Below are 15,664 nucleotides of genomic sequence, written 5' to 3'. Positions count from 1 at the left end.
TAGTAAAACTTTTGAGAGATTTCTGAAAAGTTTGAAGTGATGAATTAGCCGTAAACTTCTGGATAATGAAAAGGATTTTGAGGTGAAAATATCCTCAGTGTGAACATAGCCTCAAAGATTCATCAGTTTTTTTTTTGTGTACGAGAAGTTTTCTCAAGCTTCTCCTATCAAAATAAGAGGATGGCGGCTGTGTTCTGTCTCGATCAAAAACAGACAAGTCTCCATTTTTATAGGCCCTCGTTGCCCCGAAAACCTTGGAAATGTGAATAGCGCCATAGACCAAAATGAGGACATCTTCTGTCAGTGAAAACTATGGCTACGACTCGTACATTTAACAGAGTAGTGTGAATGAGGCCTGCTTTTTTAATTTTTTTACTGTGGAAATACAGCCCACGGTCACGTTGCCTCCAGTTTGTCAGTCATGATATGGCCGAGCTGTGGTAATTACAGCGCGAGCTGAGAACCGTGTGGTAAAAAAAAACCGCCATAAAACCGCAGTAATTATGGCGCCGCTCCTGGTTTTTCATGACAACGAACCAGGGCCTCGTCGTGATGTACAGTATATTCACAGGTAACGGTTGCGGCTATGTTTTACAACCACAAACACGCAAAAATCTGCGGTGAAAGTGGTCGATATCGCACAATGTTTAATCATACATTGATATTTATTAGTAGATTTGTATTGGTCATAGGGTTCCAGTCATAAAATGGAAGCAAATACATATTTCTACATTTTCCAACTGTAACCTTGCAAGATATATATATTATTTTGACTATTTTGGCCCTTTTTATCTGCGTGTAATGCCTCCTGCAAGATGGCCGCTGCAGAGGGACGATCACGTGACGGGACCGTCTTCCTGTTTTCGGCAGCCGGTGACGTCACGTGCAGCAAAGAGGACTCCTCCTATTGGCTGAGCATCAACTGTGCGGGATTTTTTTTTTTTTTCCCTGTCTCTCTCTCCTCTACTCGGTTGTGATGGAAACGGCGTTGAGCCGCTGACCTCTGAGGCTGCCCGGAGGGACGAGGTGAGCAGTGAGAGGTCATGTGACCAGAGTGTGGTGGCGGGAGATGGTGGACTGTGACGTGTGACACTGGGGGGACGGGGACCGGTGAGGGGTCGAGCTGTGCTGCTGCTTAGGGGTCGGAGACCACCCAGTCACGTGATGTCTGCACACAGGAGCCTGTGCAGATACATAGAGGTACCTCCCATTCACTTCAATTGGAGAGTCACCTGGTTTAAAGGGATTGTCCAGGATTTGTGGGGGAGGGGAGGACTTTCACTGGGGAGTATTATTTTTTTTTGCATTTTTTTTTTTACCTGTCTTTATTATTATTGCCTTTTTTGTTTTTGTTTTTCTCATGTTTTTTCATTTGTGCCTTTTTTTTTTTCGTTTTATTTTGCGTTTATTTTACGAGTTCCCCTGTGTTTTTTTTTTTTTGTTTTTTTTTTGTTTTGTTTATTGGTCACATAGAGCAGACGAGTCGTCAGCTTTATTAAAAAGTTCCATTATTTTCGGCACAAACGTCATCCACTCCCACCAAACCCCCCCAGAGTGATTTTATACACGTTTTTCTGAACATTTTTTGCTCACAAAACGCAAGAAAAAGACTAAAATAACGGGCAGTAGAATTGCATTCATGAATCACATGCGCCATGTTGACAAATTTGGTGCATAAAAAAAAAAAAAAAAAAGTCAATGGTTAAAAGATAAAAAACAAAACAAAAAAAAACAACAAAGCACGAGGCCACTGATGTTAGTGATATTACAACCCGAATTCACTATTAAATAAAGTAACGGTCACTGTTCATTGATTCCAGTTGACCGAGATCGGAGAAAAATGATGATTCTGCGCGTTTTCAACCCCTGCAGGTGCCGCAGTCAGTGATTACCGCGGCATCTAGGTGGTTAGATAAACGGAGAGGCTCCCTCAGTTATTGAATCCGCTTGCTCTCGATCCTGGACTTCTAGATCTTGTCGGTTGCGGACAGTGTGTGCAAGCTCGGCAATAAAGAGCTTGTAAGCCCTGGGAGATGATGTACGGTGTGAAGACCCGTAAACAAACAGCAGCCCACGTCTTAGTGTTATATTAGGGTTATTGGTATACGTCAGCCCGCGGCTTCGTATTATGTACGGTATATGGGAACATTTAAGGTCCTTTTCCTGCCATCGCAGCTCGTCCAGGGATCCGTCTTGTATCTTTTTAAAGGGGAAAGTCATGGACTTTCTTGATATTTCCTCCATATAAAACCCTCAACTGCGAAGCCTTTGGGAAGTAAGGCCCCAATTGTAATGGTAGTGCTGGCGCCCCTCCGTGGTTCCCCTGCCTCAACCATGCAGAAACGCCTACATACACACTGCTCCAGTCACGCGCCGTGGTCCTAGTCGTGGCTCCCTGCTTTGTGGTCTGTGCACATCGCACAGGCTTCCCGGCTCATGCTCCCTTGTTCTTGGAATAGAACTCAGAATATGCCCATAGCCAATAACTAGGAGGCATCTTGTATATAAGGCACCCTCGCCAGTAGGGAGGTGCCTGAGCAACCCCTGCAGTTCCCTATATTAAGAGTGCGTGTGTGGTCCTAGTCGTGGCTCCCTGCTTTGTGGTCTGTGCACATCGCACAGGCTTCCCGGCTCATGCTCCCCTGTTCTTGGAATAGAACTTAGAATATGCCCATAGGCAATAACTAGGAGACATCTTGTATATAAGGCATCCTCACCAGTAGGGAGGTGCCTGAGCAACCCCTGCAGTTCCCTATATTGAAAGTGCGTGTTGCCAGGTTCCCCGTCATACTATCCTGTATAGTTAGCGATCCCGTTTCTGTGTCCAGAGTTTCATGATCCTGTTCCTGTAAACCTGTATAGTCTGAGCATTATCCTGTATCCTGAATTGTCTGAACCAGAACCTGACGATGTTTCATCCCCGGGTACATTTCGTCCCCAAATGCGAAATGCTGGGGACGAAATGTGCGGTTGCGAAATGTACTGCTGGGGGCGAAACATCCAGAACCAGTTCCAAAAACCCCTATTGTCTGAATGTGAACCTATCCCAGTATTCTGTGTGGTCCGGACTGTTATACCAGTATCCATATACCATCTTGGCTGATTTTTCGAAAGCTGGCAGAACTGGGCAAGACCGACATTTTATATAAAAAAAAAAAAAAAAAAAGAGCACCAAAATCACAACTTTTTTTGCACTACTATGAGTTTCACAAAAACTTTGCAACTTTTCAAACAGTTTTACTCCTGAATTCTTGTACAAACTGATTAATCAGAGCCGAAATAACCTATGTATGTATGTATGGACCCATTTGGCTTACAGATTTTACTCCCGATCCCATGCACACTCGTTTCAACTGAACGTGCTTGCAAGAGTGAGAATGCTTTCTTAGAAGCTTATCCTTCTTGAGAACAAAATATCTGGCCCATTGGAATCCAGCATGCTTGACCCTTTTTTCTTTTTGACAACATCTCCCTCTGGAGAGATATTGGACCCCACTATACATATAAAATGGGTGTCTGGTTCTGTCGAAATCAGTGGGTTTTGCACAAGTTAGGTATGACCGTAGTCATACTGACCTGAAGAATTGTATGTCCCGGTCATTTTTGCCAAATTATACACCGTAAAAACAAAACTCCAGAAAAAAATGGCAGAATTGCTGTTTTTTTCCCTACAATTACCGTATTCTAATTTTTCAGGTTAAAATGAACGGCGTCGTTCAAAATTACAACTTATCCCACCAAAAAACAAAAATAAACCCCTCACATGGATGGAAAAATAAAAAAAAAGGTTATGACTCTTGGATGAAGGAGAAAAATCAAAAATGAAAAGTCGATGGGTTCTTTGAGGTTAGAAGGGTTTTTGTAAGAAGAGCAGGACGAGCCTTTGGCTTAAACAGAGGATTCATCTAAGGGCCCCTTGAATATCGCAGCACGTTCACGGCCTGCATTTGTATTCACATTTAGCCGCCTCCATATATTTTTTTTCTAGAAAGTAGGAGTCTCGCTGTCATCAGCGAGATGAGATTATTTCCTTTCCTGGATCTCGCACAATATACGCTCCTGATTTGTGCACAGAACGTGTCCTGTCTGTAGATGGGCAGTAAAACTTGTCGTCTGCGCCGTATCAGAATAGGTGATTTACGCTGCTCCCCTCCACAGGGGAATATTCTGTAACATCTAGTCCACCATCGAGCAACTGGAAATTTGCAAAATTTTTTTTTTTTTTTGCTGTATTCATAGAAAGAGTTGACTTCTCATAAGTCCGTAGAGCTCGCGTGACCATGAAGAACTGATTACTGAGCGGTAAAGGGACCTGACCTGTCCTCTCTCCTGGCATGCCTGTTTCAATAATACTATTACTCCCTCCCCCCCCCTGAATTTTAGCTGAATTAATGGTTCGATCGAAGCCAAATAAAAAGAAAAATACACTTTCCTGGAATTTCATACAAAGGATAGCAGAGGTGGAAGGGGCACTTCCTTTACTGCCGCTTCGTCCGTGCAAAGTAATACGCAGCTACACTTACACCACAACTGCCAGGATCGAAGAAAGTGCCGATCCGGTACTTGACGCTATCAATACTGTTGATCATTAGAGGGCGGACCACCTTGTGGCACAAAAAGTGATTAGCTGCAGCGGTGACATGCACTGTATGCGTAATGTTATACTAAAACCTGGACAGCAGCAGAGAGTCAGCACTGCACCCGGGGAAGGTAAGTGAGAGCTCTTCTGATTATTTTAATCAAGCGGATTGAGTCAAGAAAATTATTCCTCTGCGAAAACCCAAGATTGTTCCATTGGCCAGAAGGGTAAGTAACGAGACCGGCTGAGGACTTCTAACGAGGAACTGCAGGGGATCGGTAGGTCAGTCCAATTTGTTCTTTGATCAAGCCGGGCCTGGTTTTGGGGAGTGAAAAAAAAAAAGAGGTAGAGAACCCCCTTAATTAACTATTATGGAACCCAAAAAGAATAAGCCCCTGAATTAAACATGCCATCATAATCATTTCGAAAACTAAGAAAGAAAGTTGCTCAGATCTTTGAGAAAGTGAAGGAACAAAAACCCAGGCCGACGTCTCAATGTCCGTCACCCTTCCAGTTTCCTTTTTTTTTTTTTGGAAGAGCTCAAGTGTGAATCTTAAAAAAAAAAAAAAATCGACTCTGCACCAACCGAGGGCTGGCTTTATATCATATTTTTCTGCTTGTGACTGAACCGTGAAATACAATAATTACCCTGGCCAGCTAACCTTACCGGAGATTGCCCTCTTCACTGGCCACAATCAGATTTTTTTTTTTTTTAAAGGCTCACAAATCGTAAGTGCCAGAATTGAAGATTAACATTGTGTCCGGATGTTATAGGCTTTATCAGAAATTAATGGCCAGGTAAAAGAAAAGGTGGCGGCATCAATTCTATCCGGTTATGGATGGTCAAAGCGTATTAAATTAGACTTCCAAGGAAATGGCGATATTTTCACAAAATGATACCCAAAATAATAACTCGAATGTAAGAAGAAATATTGTAGGAAAAAGGATGCATGCTACGAAGTAGTGTCAGTTTCTGCAAATTTTTTGCCAATTTTCTGGCATAAATTACAGCTAACTTTTTAAGCCATGAGTGTCGCCACCTCCTTCTGCTAAACCCCAACCAAACTAGAATACACGGTCACAGACATGACTATTTATTTTATTCACTTATATAACGCCGTTAATTTCCGCTGCGCTTTACGGACATCATCACTCCCCATTAGTAACATAGTAACATAGTAACATAGTTAGTAAGGCCGAAAAAAGACATTTGTCCATCCAGTTCAGCCTATATTCCATCATAATAAATCCCCAGATCTACGTCCTTCTACAGAACCTAATAATTGTATGATACAATATTGTTCTGCTCCAGGAAGACATCCAGGCCTCTCTTGAACCCCTCGACTGAGTTCGCCATCACCACCTCCTCAGGCAAGCAATTCCAGATTCTCACTGCCCTAACAGTAAAGAATCCTCTTCTATGTTGGTGGAAAAACCTTCTCTCCTCCAGACGCAAAGAATGCCCCCTTGTGCCCGTCACCTTCCTTGGTATAAACAGATCCTCAGCGAGATATTTGTATTGTCCCCTTATATACTTATACATGGTTATTAGATCGCCCCCTCAGTCGTCTTTTTTCTAGACTAAATAATCCTAATTTCGCTAATCTATCTGGGTATTGTAGTTCTCCCATCCCCTTTATTAATTTTGTTGCCCTCCTTTGTACTCTCTCTAGTTCCATTATATCCTTCCTGAGCACCGGTGCCCAAAACTGGACACAGTACTCCATGTGCGGTCTAACTAGGGATTTGTACAGAGGCAGTATAATGCTCTCATCATGTGTATCCAGACCTCTTTTAATGCACCCCATGATCCTGTTTGCCTTGGCAGCTGCTGCCTGGCACTGGCTGCTCCAGGTAAGTTTATCATTAACTAGGATCCCCAAGTCCTTCTCCCTGTCAGATTTACCCAGTGGTTTCCCGTTCAGTGTGTAATGGTGATATTGATTCCCTCTTCCCATGTGTATAACCTTACATTTATCATTGTTAAACCTCATCTGCCACCTTTCAGCCCAAGTTTCCAACTTATCCAGATCCATCTGTAGCAGAATACTATCTTCTCTTGTATTAACTGCTTTACATAGTTTTGTATCATCTGCAAATATCGATATTTTACTGTGTAAACCTTCTACCAGATCATTAATGAATATGTTGAAGAGAACAGGTCCCAATACTGACCCCTGCGGTACCCCACTGGTCACAGCGACCCAGTTAGAGACTATACCATTTATAACCACCCTCTGCTTTCTATCACTAAGCCAGTTACTAACCCATTTACACACATTTTCCCCCAGACCAAGCATTCTCATTTTGTGTACCAACCTCTTGTGCGGCACGGTATCAAACGCTTTGGAAAAATCGAGATATACCACGTCCAATGACTCACCGTGGTCCAGCCTATAGCTTACCTCTTCATAAAAACTGATTAGATTGGTTTGACAGGAGCGATTTCTCATAAACCCATGCTGATATGGAGTTAAACAGTTATTCTCATTGAGATAATCCAGAATAACATCCCTCAGAAACCCTTCAAATATTTTACCAACAATAGAGGTTAGACTTACTGGCCTATAATTTCCAGGTTCACTTTTAGAGCCCTTTTTGAATATTGGCACCACATTTGCTATGCGCCAATCCTGCGGAACAGACCCTGTCGCTATAGAGTCCCTAAAAATAAGAAATAATGGTTTATCTATTACATTACTTAGTTCTCTTAGTACTCGTGGGTGTATGCCATCCGGACCCGGAGATTTATCTATTTTAATCTTATTTAGCCGGTTTCGCACCTCTTCTTGGGTTAGATTGGTGACCCTTAATATAGGGTTTTCATTGTTTCTTGGGATTTCACCTAGCATTTCATTTTCCACCGTGAATACCGTGGAGAAGAAGGTGTTTAATATGTTAGCTTTTTCCTCGTCATCTACAACCATTCTTTCCTCACTATTTTTTAAGGGGCCTACATTTTCAGTTTTTATTCTTTTACTATTGATATAGTTGAAGAACAGTTTGGGATTAGTTTTACTCTCCTTAGCAATGTGCTTCTCTGTTTCCTTTTTGGCAGCTTTAATTAGTTTTTTAGATAAAGTATTTTTCTCCCTATAGTTTTTTAGAGCTTCAATGGTGCCATCCTGCTTTAAGGTACCGTCACACTAGACGATATCGCTAGCGATCCGTGACGTTGCAGCGTCCTCGCTAGCGATATCGTCCAGTGTGACAGGCAGCAACGATCAGGCCCCTGCTGTGCTGTCGCTGGTCGGGGAAGAAAGTCCAGAACTTTATTTCGTCGCTGGACTCCCCGTAGACATCGCTGAATCGGCGTGTGTGACACCGATTCAGCGATGTCTTCACTGGTAACCAGGGTAAACATCGGGTAACTAAGCGCAGGGCCGCGCTTAGTAACCCGATGTTTACCCTGGTTACCATCCTAAAAGTAAAAAAAAACAAACACTACATACTTACCTACAGCCGTCTGTCCTCCAGCGCTGTGCTCTGCACTCCTCCTGTACTGGCTGTGAGCGCCGGGCAGCCGGAAAGCAGAGCGGTGACGTCACCGCTCTGCTTTCCGGCCGCTGTGCTCACAGCCAGACCAGAGAAGCAGAGCGCCGGGGGACAGACAGCGGTAGGTAAGTATGTATCGTTTGTTTTTTTTTTACTTTAACGATGGTAACCAGGGTAAACATCGGGTTACTAAGCGCGGCCCTGCGCTTAGTTACCCGATGTTTACCCTGGTTACCGGGGACCTCGGGATCGTTGGTCGCTGGAGAGCTGTCTGTGTGACAGCTCTCCAGCGATCAAACAGCGACGCTGCAGCGATCCGGATCGTTGTCGGTATCGCTGCAGCGTCGCTGAGTGTGACGGGGCCTTTAGTAGTGCAAATGCTTTCTTTTTACTGTTAATTGCCTGTCTTACTTCTTTGTTTAGCCACATTGGGTTTTTCCTATTTCTAGTCCTTTTATTCCCACAAGGTATAAACCGCTTACACTGCCTATTTAGGATGTTCTTAAACATTTCCCATTTATTATCTGTATTCTTATTTCTGAGGATATTGTCCCAGTCTACCAGATTAAGGGCATCTCTAAGCTGGTCAAACTTTGCCTTCCTAAAGTTCAGTGTTTTTGTGACTCCCTGACAAGTCCCCCTAGTGAAAGACAGGTGAAACTGCACAATATTGTGGTCGCTATTTCCTAGATGCCCGACCACCTGCAGATTTGTTATTCTGTCAGGTCTATTAGATAGTATTAGGTCTAAAAGTGCTGCTCCTCTGTCTATAGGCCCACAGTCTATAAATTTCTGAGCAGAACATACAAACTCCTTGCAGATGTTACCCTTGGTTGGTTTTGAACCCACAGCTCAAACACTGGAAAGTCACAGTGCTAACCACTGAGCCACCATGCTGCCCATGAATAATTATTTATTACTATAATACTATCCCTATCTACAAGAAAATAACTGTTATGATACTGCCCTTTTGTACAAGAAAGTAACTACTATAATACTGCCCCTATGTACAAGAATATAACTACTATAATACTGCCCCCATGTACAGGAATATAACTACTATTATACTGCTCCTATGTACAAGAATATAACTAGTATAATACTGCCCCTATGTACAAGAATATAACTACTCTAATGCTGTTCGCATGTACAAGAATGTAACTACTATAATACTGCCCCTATGTACAAGAATATAACTACTATAATACTGCTCCTATGTACAAGAATATAACTACTATAATACTGCCCCTATGTACAAGAATATAACTACTATAATACTGCTCCTATGTACAAGAATATAACTACTATAATACTGCCCCTATGTACAAGAATATAACTACTATAATACTGCCCCTATGTACAAGAATATAACTACTATAATACTGCTCCTATGTACAAGAATATAACTACTATAATACTGTCACACCACACTGTATAATCTACATGTGCTCTTATACTGTCATATATCTGTTGCTGAAGCTAATGCTTTTAGTTAGGATACAAATGGCCGTATGGGCTTAGTTTGAGTTCACCTGTTCCTCTCTGTATTTTGTGCCTGCTGAATGTAGGTAGAAGCTACTGATGGCGGACTGCTACTTATTTGTAAATTTGTGTTGCCCTTTCCTAATTCTCTGGCGCGTTTGCTAGAAAAAAGGAAAAAGCACCCATAACACGTATCATCTGACTATATAGCACTCGCAGCAAAGCACTATACAGTACAAGCCTTATGCAATTCATGGCAGGCTGACCCTGTTAATATAGAAACAGGGAAAAGGGGGACAACTACCGTATTATATTTTTGATAATTATTTAGTCCTCACATACATTTTCCATTTAGGAAATAATTTGCGCAGGCGGAACGTGTGACGGTACTGAGCCCGCTTCCCCATTCCGTAAGACAACATTTGCTTAGTAGAAACCGTGTGATCATCTTATTGACAAGCCAGGAGACAACTGTGAAAATTAGCCTGGGAATGGTAATGTTGCAGTGATGTATTTCATGCTGGCATCTGAGCCCTCTTAATTAGACGCGCTTCTAAGACAAGACGCCTTGCGTCGCTCCATACAAGGACCTGTTTGATGTGAAGACATAAGGAGCACAAGTATCCGTATAAATCTGCTATACTGTGACCAGCAGAACAGCCTCGGCGTCAGCCTTGTTATGTTGAAGAGGCAGCTCTCAGGGATTGTATATACCAGGTGTAGTTCATGTGCAGACTGTATACAACTCCACAATCCAGCGGATTTGTCTGTGTCTTCTCCTCCTTTGACAACTTGTTTATATATACTCTTAACGAGAGAAGGACCTCCAATCAAGAGTCCACTTTATTAGCTACAGTCAAGAGGTTCTTCCCTTCTTAGGCTACGTTCACATTAGCGTTGCGTGCCGGTGCGTCGGCGACGCAACACGCGACGCACCAAAAACGCGCGCAAAAACGCTGCGTTTTGCGACGCGTGCGTCGTTTTTTGACGAAAATCGGACGCACGAAAAATGCAACTTGTTGCATTTTCGTGCGTCCGACGCGTCGAAAACGACGCACATGTCGAAAAACGCAAACAAAAAAACGCACGCGTCCCCTATGTTAAACATAGGGGCGCGTCGCCGCTGCGTCGCCGACGCAACAGCGACGCACATTAGCGTAACGCTAATGTGAACGTAGCCTTAGATCATCATCTGGCAGGGAAGACTCAATGTCCATAGTGGACAACCCAATTCATGTTGGGCTACAGCTGGGAGAAGCAAGGCTGAAGTTTTTTCCTTTGAAATTTTTAGGTTGAGAGGAGACATATCATTGTAGACTTTGGGACCATTCAAGGAGCCAGCCCTCAGGAACTTCAAAAGAAAGCCTTGAAGAAAAGATAGGATCCTCTAGGACTTTTCTAGGTATATTTGGCTTCTCAATCTTGTCTAGCCCTACCTTAGGGTTTGGGCTTGTCTGCTTACGAAGGTCCTCCAATAATAAACAGGTGTTTAGTTTCCCTACAGCACTCCCTCAGGTGAAATGGAGAATTACACAGTATATAATTAAATTAATTTGCTATCTGTGTAAGGAATGTAGTGGATGGGTACCTCCTGTACTTGCCGATTTCTGGCTATTTCTGCTCTGACTGATAGATGAGGGTCCTATTTCAGCCACTTTGCAGATGGTTTTAGTGGATCCTTTTCTTGAAAGTCTTTATAAAGACTAATGGGTACCTTTCCTTGTGTTACCACAGACAACAGAAATGCAAGCTTTTACATCTGGGCATGATAGACAAAAAATACATCTGAGGAATGGAACTAAGTAACAGCACGGGTGAAAAAGATTTGGGTATGCTAATAGATCACAGACTGCACATGAGTCAACAGTGTGATGCAGCAGCAAAAAAGGCAAATACAGTACTAGGATGTATTAACAGAAACATACAGTCTAGATCACGTATAGTAATGATCCCCCTCTTCTCCTCCTTGGTCAGGCCTCATCTGGAATACTATGTCCAATTCTGGGCACCACATTTTAAAAAAGATATTGAAAAACTTGAGCAATTTCAGGGAAGAGCTAGCAGGATAGTGAGCAGACTGCAAAGTATGTCCTACGAGGAACGGTTAGAGGATCTGGGAATGTTTAGCTTGTAAAATATGTATTATCCCCCAGATGTTTGATAAACTGTTGGTCACTGCACGATGTGGCAGAGATTATGGGTTGGCAATAGCTTTTCCGTATTTGGTAACATCAGCAGAATATAGCGCTACCATGATTTGTCGCTGTCCCCAGTTATCACGTGGCTGAGCGGGTGATGTGGTGGCTAAGGAAGGGGGTATCATTGTCTAACCACTTGGATGCTGCATTTGCTGTTGACTGCGGCATCTAAGGGGCTAATTAGCCGAGATCAGAACTCCGAACCCAGTTACTTGTAAAACCCCACCACCTGCCGCCATGTATGGATGCATATGTGCACAGTTCACATATATTTATTTACTCACTATGTTATGCATATGTCAGGGAAGGTGTTAATTGTGCCCCTTAGCTTCATACTAGTGCTGAAGCCCCTTCATTGGTGGAGGTCCCCCCCAGTCTTAAAGTGATGGCATAGCCTGGCAATACGCTGTCATACCCCTTTAAGGCACATTCAGTGTTGAAAGCTGAAGAAAGACAGCTATACAGTTGGCAGATACATGTAGGACGGACACGTATACCGCGGCACATAATTGCTCACAGCTTGATCAATCAATTACAGACATGAATCAATATTGCTTTGTGTGAATAATGCGCCTACTTTACATTCTACACGGGGGAGCGAGATGGAACATGAAATACTTCACAAAGCATTAACTGGGAGACGAAGCCGCTGGAAACGGGACTAGTCATGGTTTTATGTATAAAAGACTTTGATGGATTCCTAGTAAGCACCTGCCTCCATGCTCATGAATCACTTTCTTATATAACGCTGCCAGCTTTGGCCGTTGGTGCCGGACACCTTCTCCAGAAATACATTTCAAAAGCCAAAAAGGTCGACATTTTTTTTTTTTTCCATGTGTAGAACGCCTAATGAAAGTGCACGAAATGTGAGTTTCACAGCTGTAAGAACGATGGTGGGTCCAAGAACGTGAATTCACAGCTTCGTAGATCCTCTAAGTGACTCTCGGACCCCCTGCATTTGTCACAACTGTTTGGGGAACCTGAGAACGTGAGCAGTTCTCCCTGCAGCACCTCCACAGGCTAAATGAAGCATTACATGGTTCTCATTAAAACTAATGGTGTGTCTAGGTAATGAATAGACCTGTCGTGTCCTCCAGAGGGAGACGCTCTGTACAGTCACTCCTGACTCCGGCTAGGTGATGGAGGTACAGACTAAGGGACTAGGAGAATGGTAAAACCCAGGTATATTATTCATACATTTCCGGGAGGAAAAATAGAAAAAATATACAAAACTAAAGTGCGAGAAAATATTTAATCATGTGTATAAGCACAGTTGATAAGTATATTGGAACAGTTGACAGATCCTCAGTGTCATTTTGGGAAGAATTTGCGTAAATCAATAGTAAAAGCAAACAAAAGTGGCTCATAAATGCTTCTTTCTCCCATTACTGAGCCACCTCTTTTACACCCTGCTCCTTGCCTCTTAAAATCATCATGATAAAGCTTCTAAAATCCAAAACTGCTCAATGATGGATTGGGGTAAAGCTGCATTTTGCAGTGCATGAAGAGGGGAGGCGAGACATGAAGAGTAAGAGAAGGAAGAACAGACTGGCAAAGCGTTGCTGGTTGTTGTGAGCGTTTTATCTAGGTCTCCCTGGAGTTGGATGCACAGCTACACTGCTCAGTACTAATATAATGTTCCCAATTTTGCTGCTACTTCTGCACATTTGCTACATAAAGACAAAATTCCCTCATGGCTGTATTGGGAACATCACAGCAGATGGTTTCTACCCACAAGCTCAGGGACAAGGTATAATGGAAAAAAACAATGTAAGTCAGATATTGGGCAGAAATATTGTTATTCCTCATGACAGCTTATCTGTAACGTCAGCTGAAGTAACAAGTATGCTTTTACTAAAGTTGAAGGAGATAATGCAGGATCTGCAGAGAAACTTTCCGCCGCCTCCCTTGTCCCCAACATCCCCACATATATTAGTATTCTGTGGCCTTATTATTAGCGACGTGCTTTGTGCCTCCAGAGTCTGCTCACACTTTTTATCTACAGCCTTACCAGTCCCTTGGTATAGCCGAGCAGTCTCCCTGTGGAAGCTGCTCCTCTGTTGGGTACAAGTCCCTCGGACGCCGGTGCTGAGCTTGTGACTGTGCGATATTGGCAGTGATTGTGTGCACAACATGTACAGAGTGTTTGGATACTCCGAGACGCGTGTTACAGACAAGGAGGCTTCATTTAGTATGTGCAGCCTGCACATGGCGATTACCTGATCAGTGAGTAATACCGCGAAATGAGAGACAATGGCGTTATCTCCTGTGTTACTATATCCACATGGCTCATCCTGATGTTCTTCGATAGTTTATTCAGGAAAACTTCGGAAGAATGTTATGGATTTTTTTGTCTTTTTCTTTTTTTTTGCTAAATCGGAAAACAAAAAGTTAATTACTTGGTTTATTAGCCATGAAATGCCTCAGTATGATCAGGCCATCAACTAACATCGCAGAAGGGAACCAGTGATGTCACCTGTCCATCTTCCCTACAACCAGTGATGTCACCTGTCCATCTTCTCTACAACCAATGATGTCACCTGTCCATCTTACTTCTAATGCGACCAGTGATGTCACCTGTCCATCTTACTTCTAATGCGACCAGTGATGTCACCTGTCCATCTTCTAATGCGACCAGTGATGTCACCTGTCCATCTTCTCTACAACTGGTGATGTCACCTGTCCATCTTCTAATGCGACCAGTGATGTCACCTGTCCATCTTACTTCTCTACAACTGGTGATGTCACCTGTCCATCTTCTAATGCGACCAGTGATGTCACCTGTCCATCTTCTAATGCGACCAGTGATGTCACCTGTCCATCTTCTAATGCGACCAGTGATGTCACCTGTCCATCTTACTTCTAATGCGACCAGTGATGTCACCTGTCCATCTTACTTCTAATGCGACCAGTGATGTCACCTGTCCATCTTACTTCTAATGCGACCAGTGATGTCACCTGTCCATCTTCTAATGCAACCAGTGATGTCACCTGTCCATCTTCTAATGCGACCAGTGATGTCACCTGTCCATCTTCTCTACAACTGGTGATGTCACCTGTCCATCTTCTAATGCGACCAGTGATGTCACCTGTCCATCTTACTTCTCTACAACTGGTGATGTCACCTGTCCATCTTCTAATGCGACCAGTGATGTAACCTGTCCATCTTACTTCTAATGCGACCAGTGATGTCACCTGTCCATCTTACTTCTAATGCGACCAGTGATGTCACCTGTCCATCTTACTTCTAATGCGACCAGTGATGTCACCTGTCCATCTTACTTCTCTACAACCGGTGATGTCACCTGTCCATCTTACTTCTCTACAACCGGTGATGTCACCTGTCCATCTTCTAATGCAGTGTTCCCCAAGTCTGGTCCTCAAGAGCCACCAACAGGTCATGTTTTCAGGATTTCCTTAGTATTGCACAGGTGATAATTGCATCACCTGCACAGGCAATAATTCCATCACCTGAGCAATACTGAGGAAATCCTGAAAACATGACCTGTTGGTGGCTCTTGAGGACCGGACTTGGGGAACACTGTTCTAATGCGACCAGTGATGTCACCTGTCCATCTTCTAATGCGACCAGTGATGTCACCTGTCCATCTTACTTCTAATGCGACCAGTGATGTCACCTGTCCATCTTACTTCTAATGCGACCAGTGATGTAACCTGTCCATCTTACTTCTCTACAACCAGTGATATCACCTGTCCATCTTAATCCTGTACGATCAGTGATGTCATCTGTCCATCTTCTCTACAACCAGTGATGTCACCTGTCCATCTTACTTCCTTACAACCAGTGATATCTATCACCTGTCCATCTTAATCCTGTATGACGAGTATTATCACCTGTCCATCTTACTTCTCTACAACCAGTGATGTAACCTGTCCATCTTACTTCTCT

General features: G+C 43.2%; 1 protein-coding gene across 3 annotated transcripts in view; it reads left to right on the top strand.

Annotated features, from left to right (window-relative positions):
* The first annotated feature begins 891 nt into the window (after nucleotides 1-891).
* PSG4 (pregnancy specific beta-1-glycoprotein 4) overlaps nucleotides 892-15,664 on the top strand; it is a 153,580-nt gene continuing 138,807 nt past the window's right edge. Inside the window, exon 1 of one of the 3 annotated variants that reach the window (XM_069741562.1) lies at nucleotides 892-1,026. The gene's annotated coding sequence lies outside the window, so the exon portion shown is untranslated. Of the gene's footprint in view, nucleotides 1,201-15,664 lie in introns of all 3 variants that reach the window. The other 2 variants (XM_069741565.1, XM_069741563.1) reach the window with 2 other exon arrangements.

Source organism: Ranitomeya imitator, chromosome 10 (genome assembly GCF_032444005.1).
Source record: "Ranitomeya imitator isolate aRanImi1 chromosome 10, aRanImi1.pri, whole genome shotgun sequence".
Lineage (NCBI taxonomy): Eukaryota > Metazoa > Chordata > Amphibia > Anura > Dendrobatidae > Ranitomeya > Ranitomeya imitator.
The sequence above is the reverse complement of the archived record's forward strand: the minus strand, read 5'-3'. Positions and strand labels throughout refer to the sequence as shown.